At 29.9% G+C, this 20,562-nt stretch overlaps 1 protein-coding gene across 1 annotated transcript in view; it reads right to left on the reverse strand.

The window, feature by feature from the left end:
- LOC129946950 (uncharacterized) overlaps positions 1-20,562 on the reverse strand; it is a 70,890-nt gene that overhangs the window by 21,605 nt on the left and 28,723 nt on the right. The gene's annotated exons all lie outside the window — the stretch shown is intronic.

The raw sequence follows: 20,562 nt of genomic DNA on the forward strand, positions 1-20,562 counted from the left end.
TAATAAATTGTCATTGAGGTAACCATCAATTTCAATCCGTATCTCATATTTTGTCTATTAGAGTTTTAACTTTAGAGACCATAAGCATTTATATGATTTTTTCTAAAAAAATTAACTTAAAGTTACCAACAATATTTTGCGCATGATAAAATAATTTCATTTGAAAATCTATGTTTGTTAACAAGATCTTAAGTCGAAAATCAATTTTTACCAAATTTAGAATTTAATAACTATGACGATTTGTATTTGTTTTGTAAATAGTTTGGATTTTTCTTAAAACAATATCTTTCGTTAACCTCAAAATTAAGCACAGAATGGATTCATTTTGAAATCAAAACCTTCAAAACCTTTATTTATTGACGAGTCATTAAGAATCGTATATCAATTTTTACCAAATTTGCGTACTATTTTTGGTAGACTTCAATTTTAAGGAAAAACTGACTGTTGGATTAAAAAAAAAAATACTGAATATCGAATACAATATTTTCTATAAGATTTTGAAACTATATTTGAGTCGAAAATAAATGTTTTCTTCGTTGCATAAAGTTCTTTCGATGATAAAATCAGTTTTTGTTCGTAAAATATTTGAGGTGATAATTATAACTTTTATTTTTTTAAGTAACACAAAAATGTTTATTTATTTTTAAAAATTTCATAGTTTGGTATCACAGTCACAGTCACAGAATATAATATCAAATTTATTTCAAGTTCGTGAGGTATTTTGGGTTAAATTACTATGGTAAAAAAAAACACCCAATCAATTTTCTTGAGGCTCCTCTCTGCATTATAATCTGTATAACAAAATTTATTTGAAGTCGAGGTCTCTATTGTATCGTGAGATATGGACGACGAAAAAGGCTTCCCAAACCTTCAAGCACGCACAGACATCTCTCTAAAAAATCTTATATTTACATTCTAGGGACCTTGAAAGGGTGCGAAATAAGTGCGTATTTTTGGTATTCCATATATAATACAGTGAGAAATTGACAACAAAACGATCTGCAGTAGCCAGATTTTTGTATTTAAAAATTGGTACAACTGAAGATCTAACAATAAAAAAAAAAACACAAATATAAGAAATTTTTGTGAAAAACAAAAGTTTAAATTAACTTAGCAAAAAAACTAACTAAAACTAATAAAATGATCAATTTTCTAGAAGAAATGTTAAAAAAAACATCTGAAAGTATAAAAAAAGTTCATTTAAAAATTGCTCCAAGGAGGGGGTTTGTTCGTAGACTACTACAATAACATGTGGTGTTCAATTGTTTATATATTTAAATCGAGTTGAAATGAGTTTGATTTTTTTTAATCCAATTAAAGAAAAAAAAATGCACATGGAGTACGTAGTAGCATGTTTAACACGAATCAAACTATCTCACTTGCACTTGAAAAGAAATATCGAAACACCATTTACATTTTAGAACGTCAAACTTAACCATTTTTAAATCTTCTTGTGCGGTGGAAACACCATGAAGATTTATTTAATCTAGACTGAAATAAACCTTTTGTGGAAACATAGAAAAACTTAATTATCTTTTCTATTGTTTTATCTGTTAAAATAAGCCCAGTTAGTCCATTTTCACTATCAAAACTAAATAATACCAACAGTAACAGATTGATTTTTTTGTCAATGGAAAACACATGATTCCAAATGCACAACTACTCAACGAACACAGCCATCGAGATACAACTGCAATAACAATCGTACCAACATTTGAGAACAAAATCACATCAGATCCATTCGAGACTCGTATAAATGTCAAAAACCCGTCCCTAGGAAGATTCTACTCTAACTCATAACGCTATAGTATTCATACTATGGATATTGTTTTTGTTATTCTTGTAAAATCCTACTATACTAATATTAGATTTTATAAAAAAACATGGGAAATGTCAACATTTTTAATTTAATAAATTGGACCGATTACAATAGTTTCGTTGGGAATTTCAAAAGTTTTCGAAATTCCCTAAAGAACAATTTCGAATTTAAATTTTTTATACGTTATAATTAAGCTTTGGGTCTGCAGTGTTTAAAATTGCAATTTAATAACATGTCAGGTGCCAAAAATGTGACAATAATAATAAAACATAACATTATTTTACAACCAATTTGGTAAAAAGGCTGTTGTAAGAGCTTTCATTGAAGTATTTGCTAAACTAGTTGTGTGATTCTTTTGAGCGAAATTAATGTTTATAAATTAATGCACGATATTCTCAATGAATGCAACGATTACAATCTTGTTGATATTTTCTTCTCAACTTCTACTTTTTAGGGAATTGAAAAAAGCTATATTTTCAACTTGATGTAGGAATATCGAAAGTTAAAAAGTAAAAATTTGGGTGCACAAAAAGAAGTTCACAAGTTGTGACTGTATAAATTGGACGTTAGTATATTTCGTAAGAAAATATTTAGTCAGTAAAAAATAAAGCGAGTTAAAAAAGACAATTTTAAGAAGAATTAAAAAAATGTATGTCCCAAAAATCTTCGGAGAAAATATTAATGATCAATGCTTAAACAAATACTTATAACTAAGGCTCAAATTATATTTTTATAACCACCACTAAAAACTTAAGTCCATACATTATTGTTTAAATTCTGTCCAAGAGATTTCATTTCGTTGAGCACACTTATAAAATATTAATTCTAAAACAAACAAACTAAATGTCAAACTGTTCCTGAATAATTTGAGAAAAGTAAAATAATACAAATTAATTAAAGAGTATTAAGGGGGTATTCTGGTCTAGAGACATGAATTTTAGGTAATTTTTGAAGTGCTGTAGAAAAAAGCAAGCAACAATTTTACCATACATTTTTTTATACATTATTTATGCACGTTAGAAGCATACAAAAAAAATAAAAAAGTAAAAAAAAAATCAAAATTCCGTTAGTTATCAGTTCATGGAGTGGTGCGTCTCAAAAATTTGGTGCGTGACCATACCCACGATTTTAACTCTCCTAGAAATCTGAAATCAAAAACTAAAAAAGATTATTAATCTACAATAATGTCGCAATGTCTGGAACTACGGAAAAGTTACAAACATTTCTTTTTACAAAATGGCGGCTGTCTAAAGAAAAATATAAAAAATTTACCATTTTTTTGAACATTCTTCGATTTGTTAAAAATATTAAAAATGAAAATTTGGGGATGGCCGTAGTTCCGGACGTAGACAAGTCCCTAAAGAAGAATCTCTTAAAATTTCAAGTAAATCGGTTCGGCAGAACCTGAGAAATCGTGGGTATCAGATTCAAAAAGACAGTTCTGAGAAAAACGCGTTTAAAGTACCCCATTATGTCTTTTGTTCTATTAGTTGCAGCCCAACCGATTTGGATGGCTGCTCAGCAAAATACTTATTTCTCCGAAAATAATTTGAATTTGGGAAAATCCTCTCGTAGACATATTCTAAAATAGTTATACTATGAAAATATGAAAAGAAAAAAAAATCGATTTTTTTAATTTCTAGACCAGAATACCCCCTTAAATAAAATCAACAAATTTAAAATTTTTTTTTTACACTTCAGAATTTCAGAAAGTAGTAAGCTTATAGCAAGCGTCAAACTACGATCAGAGGCTCATCATAAGTGCATGTGTTAGTTGTTAGTAAAAAATAATACAAATATAGCCTAACACACGCACAAAATACAAAACAAAATTAGCATTTAACTATTACAGAACAAAAAATTACGATAGTGGAGCACTGGTTCTAAACAATGATTTTAATCCCACCTTATTTAAATTTAAATCTATCGATGAACAGTTTAAGTTATATAAAATGCTCATTCGACTTAAAGCTTCATTCTTGCCATAGTTAGTTCTATGGAAGTCAATATGTATAAAATCAAACGTGCGCAGGTGATGAGTTCCGCCCCGGTAATTCAAATGTACACAAGATAGCAAATAAGGTGCATCAATTTCACCATTAATGAGTTGATGAAAAAATACTAAGTCATTATTAACACGCCTTTGATGGAGAGATTGCATTTGAAGAAGTAGAATACGATGTTCATAGGGAGGCAGATCATAGGGATCTTCCCAAGGAAGACCTTTTAGAGCAAAGCGAATGAAATTATGTTGAATTGATTCAATACGTTTTCTATGAATTTCGTAATAGGGAGTCCATACCTGCGAAGCATATTCAAGGACGAACATGGCAATTATACAAAGAAAGGGTAACATAGGGATCATTGAACTCCTTTGCCCAGCGTTTTATAAAACCAAGCATAGAACTTGCCTTATTAACAATAACATTGATGTAATGTGTAAACTCTAAGTTGGAACAGAAATGTACACCTAAATCTTTAAATGTGGAGACACGACAGAGTTTTTGCTGTGATATACAGTAGTCAAATACGTTACTGATTAGTTTTTTAGTGAAAGTTATAGTCTGGCATTTTAAAGGATTGAGTAAGAGGCTATTTTTCCCACACCAAAATGTGAAACTATCAATGTCGGCTTGTAAAAGAATACGATCATGGTTTGACTTTATTATTTTGAAAATCTTCATATCGTCAGCAAAAATAAGAAGTTCACTTGAGCGTAGACATGACGATACGTCGTTAATAGACAGGATGAACAGAAAAGGGCCAAGATGGCTTCCCTGGGGAACACCAGATTGAGCAACGAAAGGTTCAGAATGACAATTTCTAAATTTTACCTCGTAGGATCTGTTTTCAAGGTATGACTTAATCCAAGCTAAGAAAAATGGTGGAAAACCAAGAGCCTTAAGTTTAAATAAAATAATTTCGTGGCTTAGTTGGTCAAAAGCTTTAGAAAAGTCAGTGTATACACAGTCAACTTCATAACCTTGTTCTAAAGCGTTTGAACATATGTTTGAGAATGTGAGGAGATTAGTAACGGTTGATCTTTTTTTCACAAAACCATGTTGCTGTTCGCAAATGATATTTTTACTAAAATATGCTACGCTTTCACAAACAACTTGTTCAAATACTTTAGGAATGCAAGAAAGCTTTGCAATGGGCCTGTAGTTGCTTATATCCGACTTGTTACCTTTCTTGAAAATTGGTGTAAGAAATGACTTCTTCCATATGCTGGGAAATTTGCCTGTTTTTAGGGAAAGTTTGAATAAAAACGTAAGGGGTTCAACTAAAACATTACTACACTTTTTTAGTACTATCGGGGGAATACCATCAGGACCGGCTGAGCAGTTATCATTCAACGTAGATAAAAGATCAAGGACCGTACTCTGTAGCACAGGTATGTGGCTACAGCTAGTTTGCGAAAAAGTGTGATTATTATGAAAATATACTTCATCAACTTCTTGAGGGCTATTAACAAATGACTCACGGAAATTCGTCGCGAAAGCGTTACAGATGTCAAAAGTTTTATCTAACGAAAAGTTCTTGTAATTGAAGATAACTGGAAAGCCATCTGATTTTTTCTTTGAGTTTACAAAATTCCAAAATTTTTTAGGATTCTCTTTCAAAGAGGTGCCCATATCAGTAACATAACAAGCATATAAATAATTAGAAAGAGATTTAAATTGGTTAAAGAGTTCAACATAAAAAGAGAAGTTGACTGGAGACAGAGTTTTGAGATACGTTTTCCATGCCTTATTTCTTTTGTTACGCAGTAAACGCAATTCTTTCGTGTACCAAGGATGGCTAAAGTTTGTATTTCTTGATTTCGTTATCGGTACATTTTTTTCAAAACAACAATTAAGGATCCTATAAAAAGTTGAAACTGCTTCGTCAATGTTAGAAAATGATAGTGTATCAGCAATTCCAGAACTGGTTAAATCTTCAGACAACTGCTGGAAATTGGCTCTTCTGAAATCAAAATTATATAAGCAATCAAAAGAATTACTGTGATTAGTAAGGTGATTACTTAAGTCAAAAAAAATGTCCAAAGGGGGGTGATATTTGTCATATTAGTAATTCCTGATCTAGACTCTAGAACAAGAGTACTAATAGCGTCAGAAGAAAAGACTAAATCGAGAATTCGATTTTTTGAGTTTTTAATACAGCTTGTTTGCTGTAAGTCAGTAAGAAGGACTTTATCGAGAAGAGATAGTTCCATTTGTGAAGAAGAAGGAGAGGCTTCAAGGCAGGATTCGTCTTCGGATGGAATCCAGTCAATGTGTGGTAAATTAAAATCACCTAAAAGTAAGATATTGGTGTCAGAGCTGGACAAATTTATAAGATAGTCTAATGCCAAGGAGAGATCGTTATAAACAGACTCCAAACTTTTTGGAGGAATGTAAACGTTTAAAATGAAAAAAGTCTTAGTCTGTACCATTATCTTTACACATACCAGTTCAATTGATAATACAAATGGAAAAGATACAGAAGAAGAGAAATATGTATTTTTTACCGCTATGAGAACACCTCCACCTAAATCCTTTGCATTACCAACATGACGATCTTTTCTGTAAACTTCGAACTCTTGACTAAAAAGTTCTGTGTCGGAAAAGCTTGAATTAAGCCACGTTTCTGTCAAAACGAATACGTCGTGTGGAAATGATTGGGAGTTAAGAAAAATTTCAGTAGTCTTGCTACGAAGTCCCCTTACGTTTTGGTAGAAGAGCGTAAGCCTGTTAAGTTTTTTGATTTGTTTTTCAAAGAAACACCCTGTTTTTGAATTTGAGTAAATTCTTTGACTAAAGTCTCTTCGGGCCATATGTTTGGGTTGCAAATAGAGTCAAAGTAAGTGGGATTCGTTATTAATTTAAAAGAGGAAACAAAGCTTTTTGGTTTACTGATCTTAGTACACCTGATAGATGAGCTGGAAGGTATGCTCTTGGTAGATACTAAGTGGGAAGTTATATCTTCTGGCGTAGTAACTGGGTCCAGACGAGATATAAAAATTATTTTTGGTTTGGAGACAGCTTTGATAGGGATGACGTTGTTTATTACAGTTCCTGTAACGGTGTCACTATTGGAAGCTAAATCTGAGGCAACAATTTGAGGTATATTGGTATATAATAATATTCCCAAAACATACAAAAAAACTTATCGAAAATCAAATCTGGAATCGCGTTACAAAAATAAAATGTTTATACCTACAGTAATTCATTGTTATTATTATTATTTCCATTTGTGATATTTTTCTTCTCTCATATTCGATTAAATTGGATAGTTTATAAATTTAAGATCTCAGATTTCCGTATTCTCAGAAATATAAACACACTCATAAAATATCTCACTTCTGCTGTAAGAAATCTGAGAACTTAAATTTTATGATTTGATTTTTCAAGAATTCTCTATCGCACAATTCGAAAAAGATGGAAAGAAATTTAAAGCTAATTTAATTGGTAGGTGGAGATGATAAGTGAAATGTTTTTATATTCCATAAATAATCAAATATTATATAAACTGGCCAAATGTCAATTTTGTGTCAACAAGCGCCACGAAACAAAAGTAGTAAAAGTTTTTAAGTACTATTAAATCGAAAATTACTACTAATAGTTTTTTGTTCTTACACAATTGAACTTCAAAAGAATTAATTATTTTTGTGGAAAAATAAAAATTATGCTTTGTTTCTTTACACTACATCAAATATTTCATTGTGACAGCTGCGAAAAAAATGAATCAAATGAAAAATAGCTGTCGCAGCTGTTAATATGACACACATATGGTACTTGTGTGCCACATTTTGTGTCGTTCAAATAAAAATAAAGAACAAAGACTTCTCAATTTAAAAAAAAGACATCACAAACGAAAATAAGCTGACAATTGCGATGTCAATCAAAGAATAAATCATGAGCTGTCAAAAAATATCAGTTCTAACACATATGATTTTTTGCTTCACTATACCCAATACTGACATTTACTACATCTTTTAAGATGAAGTTTTCTAAAGACTCAGACCGTAACAGTAATAAATTTGCTATGTGTAATAGAAAAACTAGTTTTGTCGAGGGTTAGGTTTTTTTACGGTAAGTTCAGATGACATAAAAGACTTTGGGTTTAAGGAGAGTTTTTTAAAAATCGGTTTGGCCAAGTGGCTAAGTGTTCTCAGTACCACACTAAAAAAATTTTCCTATAGTAAACTTGTGCGTTGGACTGCCATATAAGAGGTCTTGTTTTCCATCCCTGCCTGTGCCACCTAAAGTTTTATTCACGGGTACTGCCTCTTGCGAGGAATTAAGAAATTCTCCAAGAGTAATTCTTGTCATGAAAAAGTGCTTTCCAAATTAGGCGTTCGGATTCGGCATATAAACTGTAGGCCCCGCCCATCCCTGCAATTACTCACATAGGAATGGTTGAGAGTTGTAAGTCACTAGGCCCTAGACTAGACAGACTGTTGTTTATTTTATTTAAAGTTGTGCTTTAATTAAAATAATATTTTCCATACAAAAATATAGCAAGATTTAAAATAGACTTTTTATTGGCTGCATTCAATCTCAGACAGCTAAGTTATCCGGATTAGTTTTTGTTAGTGTTTAACGTGTAAAATGATCAAAAACAGCTGAGATGTCAAAAAAAGGAATCCAAAGGTATCCAAGAATTTCTGGGGTATGAAGGTATCTGACAGAACAGCTGATTCAACACATGGTTGAATTTCAAGAAACTTGAAAATTAATTTCAGCTTTTTGTATTCGTTGGTAAACAAAAATGTTAGTTATTTTTTATAAATCGTATCGTTTAATTGCCCCATCCGTGGCTTTGAAAACTTTCCGTTTTAAAGGAATATCTATATACTTGTGTCCACAATTAAGAGATGCGGCCAACCTTCTAAGCGTGAGATTTTAAGACCACCAAGTGATCACAGTAAATCTCATTTACTCTTATTTTTTTATTTTTATTTTATTTTATATTATTTTATTTTATAAATCAGTCTAGTGTCCAGCATTCTGAAGTTGAAGAACTAAGTTGTTACTTTTTTTTAACTTAAAATTAAACTAATTAAACATTGAAATTGTTCGAATTCACTACACTCACAAGTTTGCAAGAAAAATTCCCTGATCGTGTTATTTCTCAAAGAGGTGATAACAATTGGCTTCCGAGATCTTGTGAAGTATAACATTTATGTCTGATTTCATAAACAAGCACAAAAGCAGTTTTATCTTAAAGCTTCTTAAATTTTATCAGGCCTTTAAATTTTTTCAGTTTCCCAAGCTTGAAGTGGGAAATTTCAGGGATATTTTTGTTAAAATAGAGTTCCCCTCACAACCCTGTAAAAATAAAACCCCTTTCATCTTTCTACTTTTTTTTCTTTCTATAAAATGAGAAAGCATTATACCTATGTTTAAATGACAAGAATCTCAAAATACAACAACGTGTCTTGAACACGAATAACTAGCTATATGAAAAGATGATCAATCTAATATTGTAATTAAAAATGAAAATCCTAAAAATGATATTATAAATATGAATGATTTTGTTATCCTATTTATTCTGTATCTCCAAATATTGAGAATACAAATTTTACAAAGCAAAACATCAGTTGTTAATCTGTCATATTCGTTTTTTAATGACACTTTTAAAACTTAATGAGCCAAAAATTGGCATTTGGTTTTAAAAGCTATTTAAAATCTTGTTTACTTTAAAAAGGCTTGGTGAAACCAAAATATCCCATTTTCCAGCTTAAAATCCCGTGTAAATGTATGAAAGTTGTTTACGAAATTGGGCATAAGAGTTTTTTCTCTTGGATCATAGAAAAGATAAGGTTTCCACAATTGATTTGAAGACCTTAAAACATGCGAATTTGTTCTGGAAAATATATTGATTACTCTTCAAAGAATCTCGTTTTTTCATATGAAACTGAAACCTCTACTAATTGGAAAACCCTATATAAACAAATCTACTGCGTCTTTAAATCTATACCAAACGCTTATCCAGAATACAGCGTCAAACCGCAAAAGCAAGTTTATGTAATCTGATCTGGATTAAATCCAGTGTTTGTGTTGTATTCTTCATATCAAATCACATCACAAATCACATGGTTGCATAACTCTTGTCACTTTGATTTTATTTGTTTTATTTTTGCAAGAGTCCATATCACGTGTATATTGAAAGACAATTCTATAAATATAAATATTTTTAGTTAAATTTTTTTGTTTTTAAAAGAGTAAAGTTTTAAATAACATTTTTCAATAATTATTATCATTTCATTTGACGACAAAAATCACAAATCCCCGACCTTGTTGTGATACGAGCACATTTTATTCTAACAAAACATATTCCTAATGAAATAACGTATGAACATTGAACAAGTACATACATCAAAGATCATTTAAGTGTCGTCATTCGCGTCGTATTCATCACCCCATATGGAACTTTCCGTTTATAAATGATATGGGCCATCACAAGCACTTTAGAACTGGCGCTGCGGTGGCGCTGAGATTCATATTTCGCAATAACTCTTGATGTGTTTAAAATTTAATATTAATTTCAAAGAAAAAGCAATAAACACTTAATTTTATACTATGTTCGTTGAAAATATTTTTTCTACGTTTTGGTTTGAAATCACTATCGTAAATTTATAAATGTATGAACATGAAGTTGAATGAACGAAATATTATCGTAATGATTCGTTTAATTTTTTTTTTTATAAATACACCATAGCCGTGGCGTCCATACCTGATCTGGGTCAAAAGCAAAGTCATTTCTATACACTCGTACTAACTGATATCTATACAACAATTTTAATTTTTTTATTTGATTTTATCTTTATTGTTATTGTTTTTATTTTTATTGAACTTAACTGCGCTATATTTTAAATGAAAAGAATCTCTCTTGTTCTTGAGGTAGATCAAAAGAAGCTTTGAAAGGATTTCTTATATTTATATGTTTGTTTTACGTAAAATGTGGAAAAACAAATGAGCTTTCATATTGTTTGTTTATTTTGAACTGAGGGTACTTTTTTTTATTAAACCCACTTATGTAGTACTAAGAAAATCAAACAGAGAAAATAAATAAATTTGTTTTTTTAGAATCACAGTGCAGAAAATAATTAAAGGTTTACCAATAACTTGACAATTCTTGTTTAAAATAAAACGCAAACCATTTGAGGTATTTCAAAAACTTTGATATGGGCTAGAAGCTTAATCAAAATATTTATGAATGGAACTCCTTTTTGGTTCATGTGACAACCGCATGCACGTTTGTCTCGACCAAACATTTCGAACGAAAAGGCCAGTATTTCGCGTTCAAAGTGGGCCCTGAGCTTTTCTAACGTCGTCGTCGGCTTCTTCGTATAAACCAATGATTTTACGTAGTCTGGCGACTGGCCTATTTCTTGAGGTAACACATTCATAAACTGACTTTTCAAAAAATCGATTTTAGGATGTGATATAAGGCTTGTGCCACCATCCTGTTGAAACCACATGTCGTCCAAGTCTATATCTTTCGATTCGGGTAAAAAAAAAGTACTCAATACTGGTGCAATAAAGTTGGCTATTCAGAGTAACGTTACGATCGTTATCGTCTACGAAAAAATATAGTCAAGTACCCGTGGCATGATGGTTAGTGCGTTGAACTGTCATGCAAGGGGTCTTGGGTTCAATCCCTGCCTGTGCCACCTTAAATTAAAAAAAATAATTTTTCGCTTAATGCCTTGACAAATCCTTCAAGAGTAATTCTTGTCATGAAAAAGTGATTTCTCAAAACTAGCCATTCGGATTCGGCCTAAAATTGTAAGTCACTTCCATTCCTGACAACAGTACTCGCACACAGGAATGGTTGAGAGATGTAAGTCACTAGGGTCAAATAAAATTAGGCAATACTAGCGCGATAAAGTTGGCTATTAAGAGTAACGTTACGATCGTTATCGTCTACGAAAAATATAGTCAAATAACGCTTTTTTGTGAATGAAGTGGTGATTCGGAAGGCAATTGCGAATTTTCATCCCACCAAGAGAACATATTTTACTTATTGACGAACCCATTGAGCTAAAAGTGAGCTTTATTCAATGAAGATGATTTTGCGATAAAATTGATCAGCTTGGCACAGGGGCGAATGCAGGTAGGGGTTTTGGGATTAATCAAACAAAGTCAAATTCTCAAACTATGTTGAATGATTTTTTTTTTCAATTTGCAACGGTAATAGAAATTGTGCTTAAAATACAAACACGCTAAATTAGAGTATGTCTGTATTTTTTGGTAAAGAAAGCAAATATTTTTCTTGTTTTCATCATTTATGCTAACTATTAAAATGTTTTGTATGTTTATTTTCAAACACTGAGGTAGAGGGTTAAGGGTCTTTAAATTTTTGTATGAAGCTAAAGTATTATTATTAACACAGAGATGCTCCCTTTCGCCATGTTTTTTATGGCTAAAAATGAAAAATTGAAAACAGAAAATGACCTTGTTGTACACGTTTTTGAAACGATCTCACAGCCTCTTATGACACTTTTAAACATTAAAACACCTATAAAAATTGTTCGATTTATTTATGCAAGTTTTAATTGTAAATTAAAATAAAAAAATCTTTTAACTTAACTGTTTTAAGTTTTTGAATTGTGACACACAAATATTTTAAAACAAAAACAGCAACTCTCTTTGCCTTTGTTTCGTTTTTTTCCTATTTTTTAAAAACAAGAATCAAACTAATAATGAAAGTTACGTGATGTCTCCTAAAATCAATATTTTAAAACATTTGAATGCGTTTCTACATTTAAACATACCTTAATGTAAGATACACAAAACTATTTGGGGCATATTCATAGTCATATTTTAAACCCGATTCTATTTGATCTGGAGTCTAAATTTAAATATAGGTTAAGACACAGCTGCTATTAGTAAAGAATTTGCCAGCTGTGTTTAGTAAGAAACAGGTTTAAGGTTTAAGAAACAGGTTTAAGACTTATACAAAATGGCTTGTAGAGGAAAACAAAATTAATTTGCTTTAGCTGGAGACCTAAAATCTTTGTAACCCTTTAAACTATTTTGTTTGTTGTTAGAAAACAATTTTATGAAGTCCGGCTGGTGTTTTTAAGACTTGGAAGCACCTAGATATCAGCAAACATTTCATTGAATTTCGATCTACTCGTATAATATTTAGAAGGTCAATCATAAACTTGACAGTTTTTTTCTCGAATCGATGCCTTTCATATCTACAAATCGTCTTCATCTATTTCAAAGGGGTCCAATCGGGTTTGTTTTTTGTTAATTGGTAGCATTCCAACATCCAGCAAAATATCAAAATATTAATATCTGCTTAAGTCTTTTGACATTTTAATTTTTGTTTTTAAATTTTCAAATAAAATGTCTCGTAACTTAATTTACTCAATCAGTTTGTTTATTTATGACGTTTAATAGATTTAGAAATAGCTTTAACAGATTATAGTTTTAAAACGAGTTTAAATTGTGTGAGAATAACATAAGTTGAAGTTTAATCTAGTAAAGACAAAATCAGAACTTATCAAAAAACTATGAATATGAACTCATGGTGAGTTTAAAAAAAACGTGTTTGGCAATATTTCAAAATTCAATCTAGCAATCCACAGCAAATTTGAATATGCGAAAACAGTACCTATATAAAAAAGTGCCGAAAAACAAAAAAAAAAACACTTGACATTTAAAATATTATAATATATGTATATTTTTTGAAACCCCTCGAAATTATTTTCTGCGTTCGCCCTGTCTTAGTACATCTTCCCTAGTGTTCATTTAGAGAACGTAACATCGCTTTAAATGGTCCATCGACTTCAATTATTAAAACAGCTTGATCTTGTATAGATGTAAACCCAGATCCAATGTGGTCTGAGCGAACTCAACTCTTGAGAACGCTGCCACCACCGCCGCGCCGCCGTGAAATTGACTGATTTGGATCGTTTGCTTCGGAAATTTTAACCACAGCAATATTTGCGAAACATCGATTCAAAATATTGTACGATTTAAGTTTGTGTTGAAGCTCTTAAAGTTACGGAAGTTACGGTCACCAACTCCTAATTAAGGTGGAAAATTAATATAATTTGCTCGTCAATTTACTTTATACCTAAATGATATGTCGAGATTACTTAATAAATTCACAAAGATAGTTCGATGATTGTTTAAAGGTATTGTATAACCTGGTAAGTATTTGAAAACTCTGTTCACTGATGTTTTTGTATCGATGTTGTTTTGCGTTTTGAGTATTTTAAAAATAGTAAAACAAATGTTTAATACTTATATAGCAGCTTTAAAAATAATTTGTAAGGAAACCATTATTATTAATATAATAAAGTGTAAAGATTTTGTTTTGTTTTTCGAATTAGAGGAAGACGTATAAACGAGGTTCTTAAAAATAAATCATTAGTGGCCTTAAAAATTAAAAATGTTAAAAAATAATTCCAACTCTAACTGACCTCTTACTTCGAACGTAAGGTCCTTGGTCGGTTACTTTTTTTTAAATGACTTGCTTTTCCTTTCAAAACATAAGAGGGTCAAAGACCACAATCTATAGACCAAAATCATACAAAATGTCTGTGGACTTCTGACTCGTATTTGATGAGTTAAAAGTCCATAATTCAAATAAAGTGATTTATGATAACCTTGTGAACTTTTGTCTCGTAAACCTGAAACCCTATGACATTTTGCAGTAAAATAAACAATAAATATTTAAACAAAAAATGTGTAAGGTATAGTTTTTCTATTCTGTTTCTGTTCAAATTAATAGACTTATTTTGTATAATTTAATATATCTAATCAATTCAATTAGAGATTCACACAAAAACAGCATGTGAACTGCGCCGCAAGAAAAAAAAAAAACAAACAAAAAAAACATTTTAAGACTCATCTTCAACTGGATGACCCTATTGCACCTTATTATTTTACATTTGACTGATTCATTAGATTATTTGAAATGAAATATAAAGATAATTATACAATATTTATTTCTTTTTTTATTAATTTGTTACGTAACATTTTCGCTTCAATACTTTTTACTTCCCCATTTCTCTAGAAGTTCTCGACGACAGATACAGATACTCATAGATTGTCGTCATTTTATATTTTGTTTTAGTATATTCTTTGAAATATCATTTTTTCTGCATGTTTTGTATTTAAAATATAGAAACAATCTTTGTACATACAAATATAAACTTTTTTCAAATTTTCTTGATTAATGTGTATCATCATTTTGAGTGTTATAAATACATGTGTTGTTTTTTGTTAAATACAATTTAGAAAAAAAAACATATTACAATAAAAAACAAATAAACCCTTGCGATGGTTTTGACATTGATTGTCATTTTATTGATAAAAATTGAAACACACTTGTAGGTTTAGTTATTTGCTTGGTGGATGGAAATTTAATGCACCTTCTATACAGAGATAATAAATATTATCTATATATTTATATATGATGTGACTGGCTCCCGGAAATTTCGTCAGAGGAAGTCCGTATTTTTTGTGTTAAAAAAAAAAACATTCACCGTGTTTTACAGTACAGCCAGATACTGCGAAAAAATTCTTCGCAGAAGTCTGGTTTTGAACTGTTAAAGTTTTCGAAATTCAGACCAGCACAAATTTTAAGTAAGTAACATATATAATTTTTAAGATAAATTAAATAAATTAAATCTGAATGATATAAAAATTGAAAGAAGGGGTTTTGTTGGCATAGACTACAGTCTAAACAAAATGGTTCTTCACGTGCAGCAAAGGGTACTATCGTTGATAAACTGAAATATTTTTTGTTGATACCAACTTTTTGCAGAATTACAAACAATAAAACAGCTTAGTGTATAATAAAGAAATGAGCTTACTAAGAAAATGTTGTATTTTTGTTTACGATCAATAATAATTAAAAAAAAGATGAGATGCGACCCACACTTATAACTTCTAACCCGGTCTGTGGATTTGTCTTTCTTAAAGCTTTAACAAAATATTCTTTCTTTGTTTTTCTAATACTTTAGTCGAAAACCATTTTGTTGTGAAGGTATTCGTGTTTCGTAGTTGAATTTTTCTTAAAAAAATAGCAAAAATTACTAATAATATTTGGCATAAGATGAAAAAGTTTGATTTCAAAATCTATTTTTGTTAACGAGATTTTTAATCGAAACCAATTTTAGTAGCATATATTGAAAGTTTTACTTTTTATATAAACAAATCCGGATTGGAATTTTCTAAGATGTTAATAAGTACCTTCATTTATTCAGGAGACATCGTGAATCATATATCAATTTTTACCAATTTTACGTACTACTTATTGTAGATTGTAATTTCTATTATTATTTTACATTTAGATTTTTATAACAAAATTACTGAACTAAAGAATATTCCCAAAAAGTTCAAATTAGTTTGAATCAAGTATTTTTAATTATTGAAAAGATATTTAAGTCAAAAATCAATCTTCAGCTATAAAGCTTTACTTTAGTGATGTTTTTTTAGGTTTTTATTTTTTGTAAGAAAACGGTTTTTCTAAAACATAAGATGTCAAAAACTTTATTTTTCGTTCCATAAATTTATTTTGGAGATTAAATCATTTTTTGTTCGTCTTTTTTTATTTTTTTTTAATAATAAAAGTTTGGTAACACGTCACAATATATTATATAAAATTTATATCAAGTCGCTGGCGTAACTAATTCGTGAGTTAATATTGCTATGTTAAAAAAAACCACTCATTTTGTAGAGCCCTTTTTCTATCGTTCTGTCTTCTCACCTGTATAACATTTATTTCAAGTCGATATCTTTACTAGTCCTTGAGATATTTATCAAAAAAAGACTTCCAGAAGGCAAAGGCGTAAGTTTTGATTCTAGGGACATTAAAACTTCGAGAAATGCTAAAATGTTCAGTTCGACAAGTATGACCGATTACAGTAACATCCTATTTAAGTAAAACATAACACAAGGAACCGTGGGGAAGTCAAAGATCGATTTTATTATAATAATAAGAAGTATGATTTGAATTTTGTATCAGTATCTTTTTTTACCAAGTTTTAGTGTTTTTTTTTGTCAGGTTTTTATGTTTTGTAAAAAAAACTGTCAATTAGAACTTTGAGTAATGATTTTTTAGGTTTTTATATTTTTTAAAAAAAACTATCAATTCGATTTTTCTCAAAATTTTACCAAATGTTAAAAACTTTATTTTTCGTTGCACAAAATTGTTTTGGAGATAAAATCATTTTGTATTCGTAAAATTTTCGAGGTGATAATTTTGTTTCAGTTTTTTTAATTTATAAAAAAAAAACAGTTAATTAGATTTTTTGTCAAAAAATATATTTGTTTGGTATCGGTATATATTATATAAAATTTAATTCAATTCTCTAGCGTAATTGGTTCATGAGATATTTAGGGTTAACCAAAATTTACATTTTTTTAAATAGCTATGGTAAAAAACCACCCGCGCAATTTTCTTGAGATCCCTTTCTGCATCTTTCTGCATTTTATCTGTAAAACAAAATTTGTTTCAAGTCGATATCTGTACTGGTTCTTGAGCTATGGACGACAAAAAAACGTCGCGAACGTACGGACGTACGAACGTACGTACACACGCACCCACAGACATCTTTCTAAAAATCTTTTAATTCGACTCTATGGACCTTGAAACGTCGAGAAATGTCAACATTTTCAATTTGACAAATCGGACCCATTTCAATAACTTCCTATAGGAAGATAAAAATCAGACATACATATGTACATATTAATTCCGTGCGCGTACCTTCCTAAAACAGTCTAATTTTAACATAAAATTACGAAATTTAAATGAATCCTGTTCGCGTACTCAAAAATTTCGTAATTTTTCGTAAAAGAGAGAACTCACGAGGGAGTAAAATATTTCCACAACTTACGAATTTCAGCCCAAGAAATTTCTCTAGGCTGATTTGTGAAAAGGGTCAAATTTGGTATTTGCTCGCTTTTTGTTTTGTCTTTTTGTGAGAGAATTTTTCCCCCACTCTTTTAAACATCCCTTTTTACGAATTTTAGTGCAGAAAGTACGCGAACGGACCTTTTATGTATTCAAAATAAATTACACAAAATTCAATACTTCAGCTGATGTAAAAACACGCAAGTTACAAGATTAGAAAAATTCGTTGAAATAACATATATTCAAAATATTAAATGTTATGTAATTTCCACAGTAAAATTTAAAATAAATATTCCTTTGCAAATTCCCATATTAAAACGATTTGTTTTTGTTGCATAACACAAACGCACTATAATAAACAATGTTTACCAAAATATAATTCAAAATGACCTCAATCAGACGTCGAGCAACGACGCGACGGATGCCTCTGCTGCTGCTATTTTAATAGAAACTACAACAAAAACTATTCGCAAATTTGCAATAGATGATTCTGCTGGATTTTCCAAAAACATTTGATTCCGGGAAAATAGCCAAGTTGTTTTTATTCCACGGTACAAAAACATGTTTGTGTAAAAACAAAAAAAACTGTTTAAAATGCTCAACACCCACGACATGAAAATATAGATATATTGAAATGTGCATGAAAAGAGAATTAAAAACAAATACACTATTTATACTGCCTCTTAAGATTCAAAGGCAAAGGTTTTAAAACTTGTATGAAAGAAAAAACTAGAATTCTCTATACAAAGTATTATTAATTGAACTTCCCAAAACAAGAAAATATAATTTAAACCAAAAGAAAGGAAGGTGATAGCATTTGGTTGTGACTTCATTCTGCATCTGAAAATTCCAAATTTCGACAATAAATTTTAACTTCAAAATTTGGTCGTTACAATTTAATACATACTGCTCGTACATATTTATGTACATATGTATATGCACATATGTATATGTACTTCATTAAAAAAATTACATTTGCACAAAATTCTTCTTCAGATGCAAAAAAACTAAAGGCGATTTACTTTTGACTTGAATTTTAAAATGTTTCCATGGCAATTATCGATCTCAAAGAAAAAATCACTTTTGCTTACCTTAGTTACACTGCGTAGCTTTTAATTATAAACTATTTGAAAGAGTTCATGAGATACCATGAATTTAATGATAATGGTATTTTTCAAGAAATTCTTTTGCTTATCTCCTACAAGCAAAAAAAATGTTTTTATAATTACTCTCGCGATGGATTTCTAAAAATAGTTACACGAAATTGAAATGTATTTTTGTTTATCTTGATACTGGGATTATATAGCGCTGACACTAAAATTTATACACACGGCTGGTGGAATGTTTTTTAAGAGTTGTTTAACTTTGTTCCTAAATCTAACAATGGCAAGCATCCCAATTTTATTTAAACATCATAAAAAGTGATTCATTGTCTTTGAATATAAATTTATGTCAGATTTCAGCTTTTGAAAAAGATCATCATTAAATCAATACCCGTGTTTTTTTTGGCATTCTATAAATAGTATAGTAGACAATTCACAAGAAAACCCATCGTCAGTAGCCAGATTTTTGTATTTACAAATTGTCACAACTGAAAGAAGATCTGTCAGAATAATAAAAATAAAAGCACAAATTGAAGAAAGTTTGTTAAAAATCAAAAGTTATAAGTAACTTCAGCAAAAAAACTAACTATTATTCCGGTCAGAGACCAAAGTCGAGTCAAAGTTTATGAAGAACAACATGTGTGGAGAAGTTGGTTTTACAGATAATGCATTACAGTCTGTTTAATTTAATGTTTGTGTAAGAAAATATAGTTTTGCTTTCATAAAATTAGAACAAAAAATTGGACATGAAGCAGGTAGCATATTCTTCTATGGTGCTGAGCTATTCAGTTCTTCATTGTTAAACACGAATCAAACTAACACCATTTGCATTTTAGGAAGCAAACTTGATCATTTTTAAATCTTCTTATTCGGTGGAACACCAAAAAGATTTATTTAACCTAAACTGAGATAAACCTTTGGTGGAAACATAGAAAAACTTAATTGTTTTTTCTATTGTTTCCTCTTCCAAAATAAGCCCAGTTAGTCCGATTTCATTAACAAAACTAAAAAATATCAACTGTAACAGATAGATTTTTTTCCCCCAATGGAAAACACATGATCCCAAATGCATAATTGCTCAACGAACACAGCCATCGATATACAAATGCAATATCAATCGTACCAACATTTGAAAACAAAATCATATAAGATCCGTATAAATGTCAAAAACCCATCCCTAGTAAGATTCTACTCTAACTTTTAACGTTAGTATTCATACTATGGTTATTGTTTTTGTTATTCTTATACTATTGATAGATTTTCCAAGAAAACACGAGTATTCCTAAAACAATAATGCTAAAGTTTCATTACGTTAAATTAAATGTTTGAGAATAGCTTAGATATAGCTTTATTTATGGTTTATAAACCAAGAGATAACAATTAAAATTTAAGATTAAGTTTCTCAGAACAATATTAAAACGATGTATAAGTTTGAGACACCTTCAGGAAATCGGAAATTCAAAATTAACATACATATTCGGCACAATTTAACAATTTAGTAGTTAAATGTTATATCTACTGTACTTTTAGGGTTTTGTCAGTGGCTGTAACAGGCTGGTTTGTGCATACGAAACTGTCCACGCTGGCGTATACGTAATTTTACAATTTCTTTGTAAATAATTTCATTATTTTATTCTTAGAACTTTAATTTATCATTTTAGTGTTTTCAATAGTAGTAGTATATAAAATCAACAAATTACATACATATTTAATATCATATCTCAGCTCGAATAGTGATAATTTATTAATATAAAAACAACAAGTTAACTATTT

This window comes from Eupeodes corollae, chromosome 2 (genome assembly GCF_945859685.1).
Source record: "Eupeodes corollae chromosome 2, idEupCoro1.1, whole genome shotgun sequence".
NCBI lineage: Eukaryota > Metazoa > Arthropoda > Insecta > Diptera > Syrphidae > Eupeodes > Eupeodes corollae.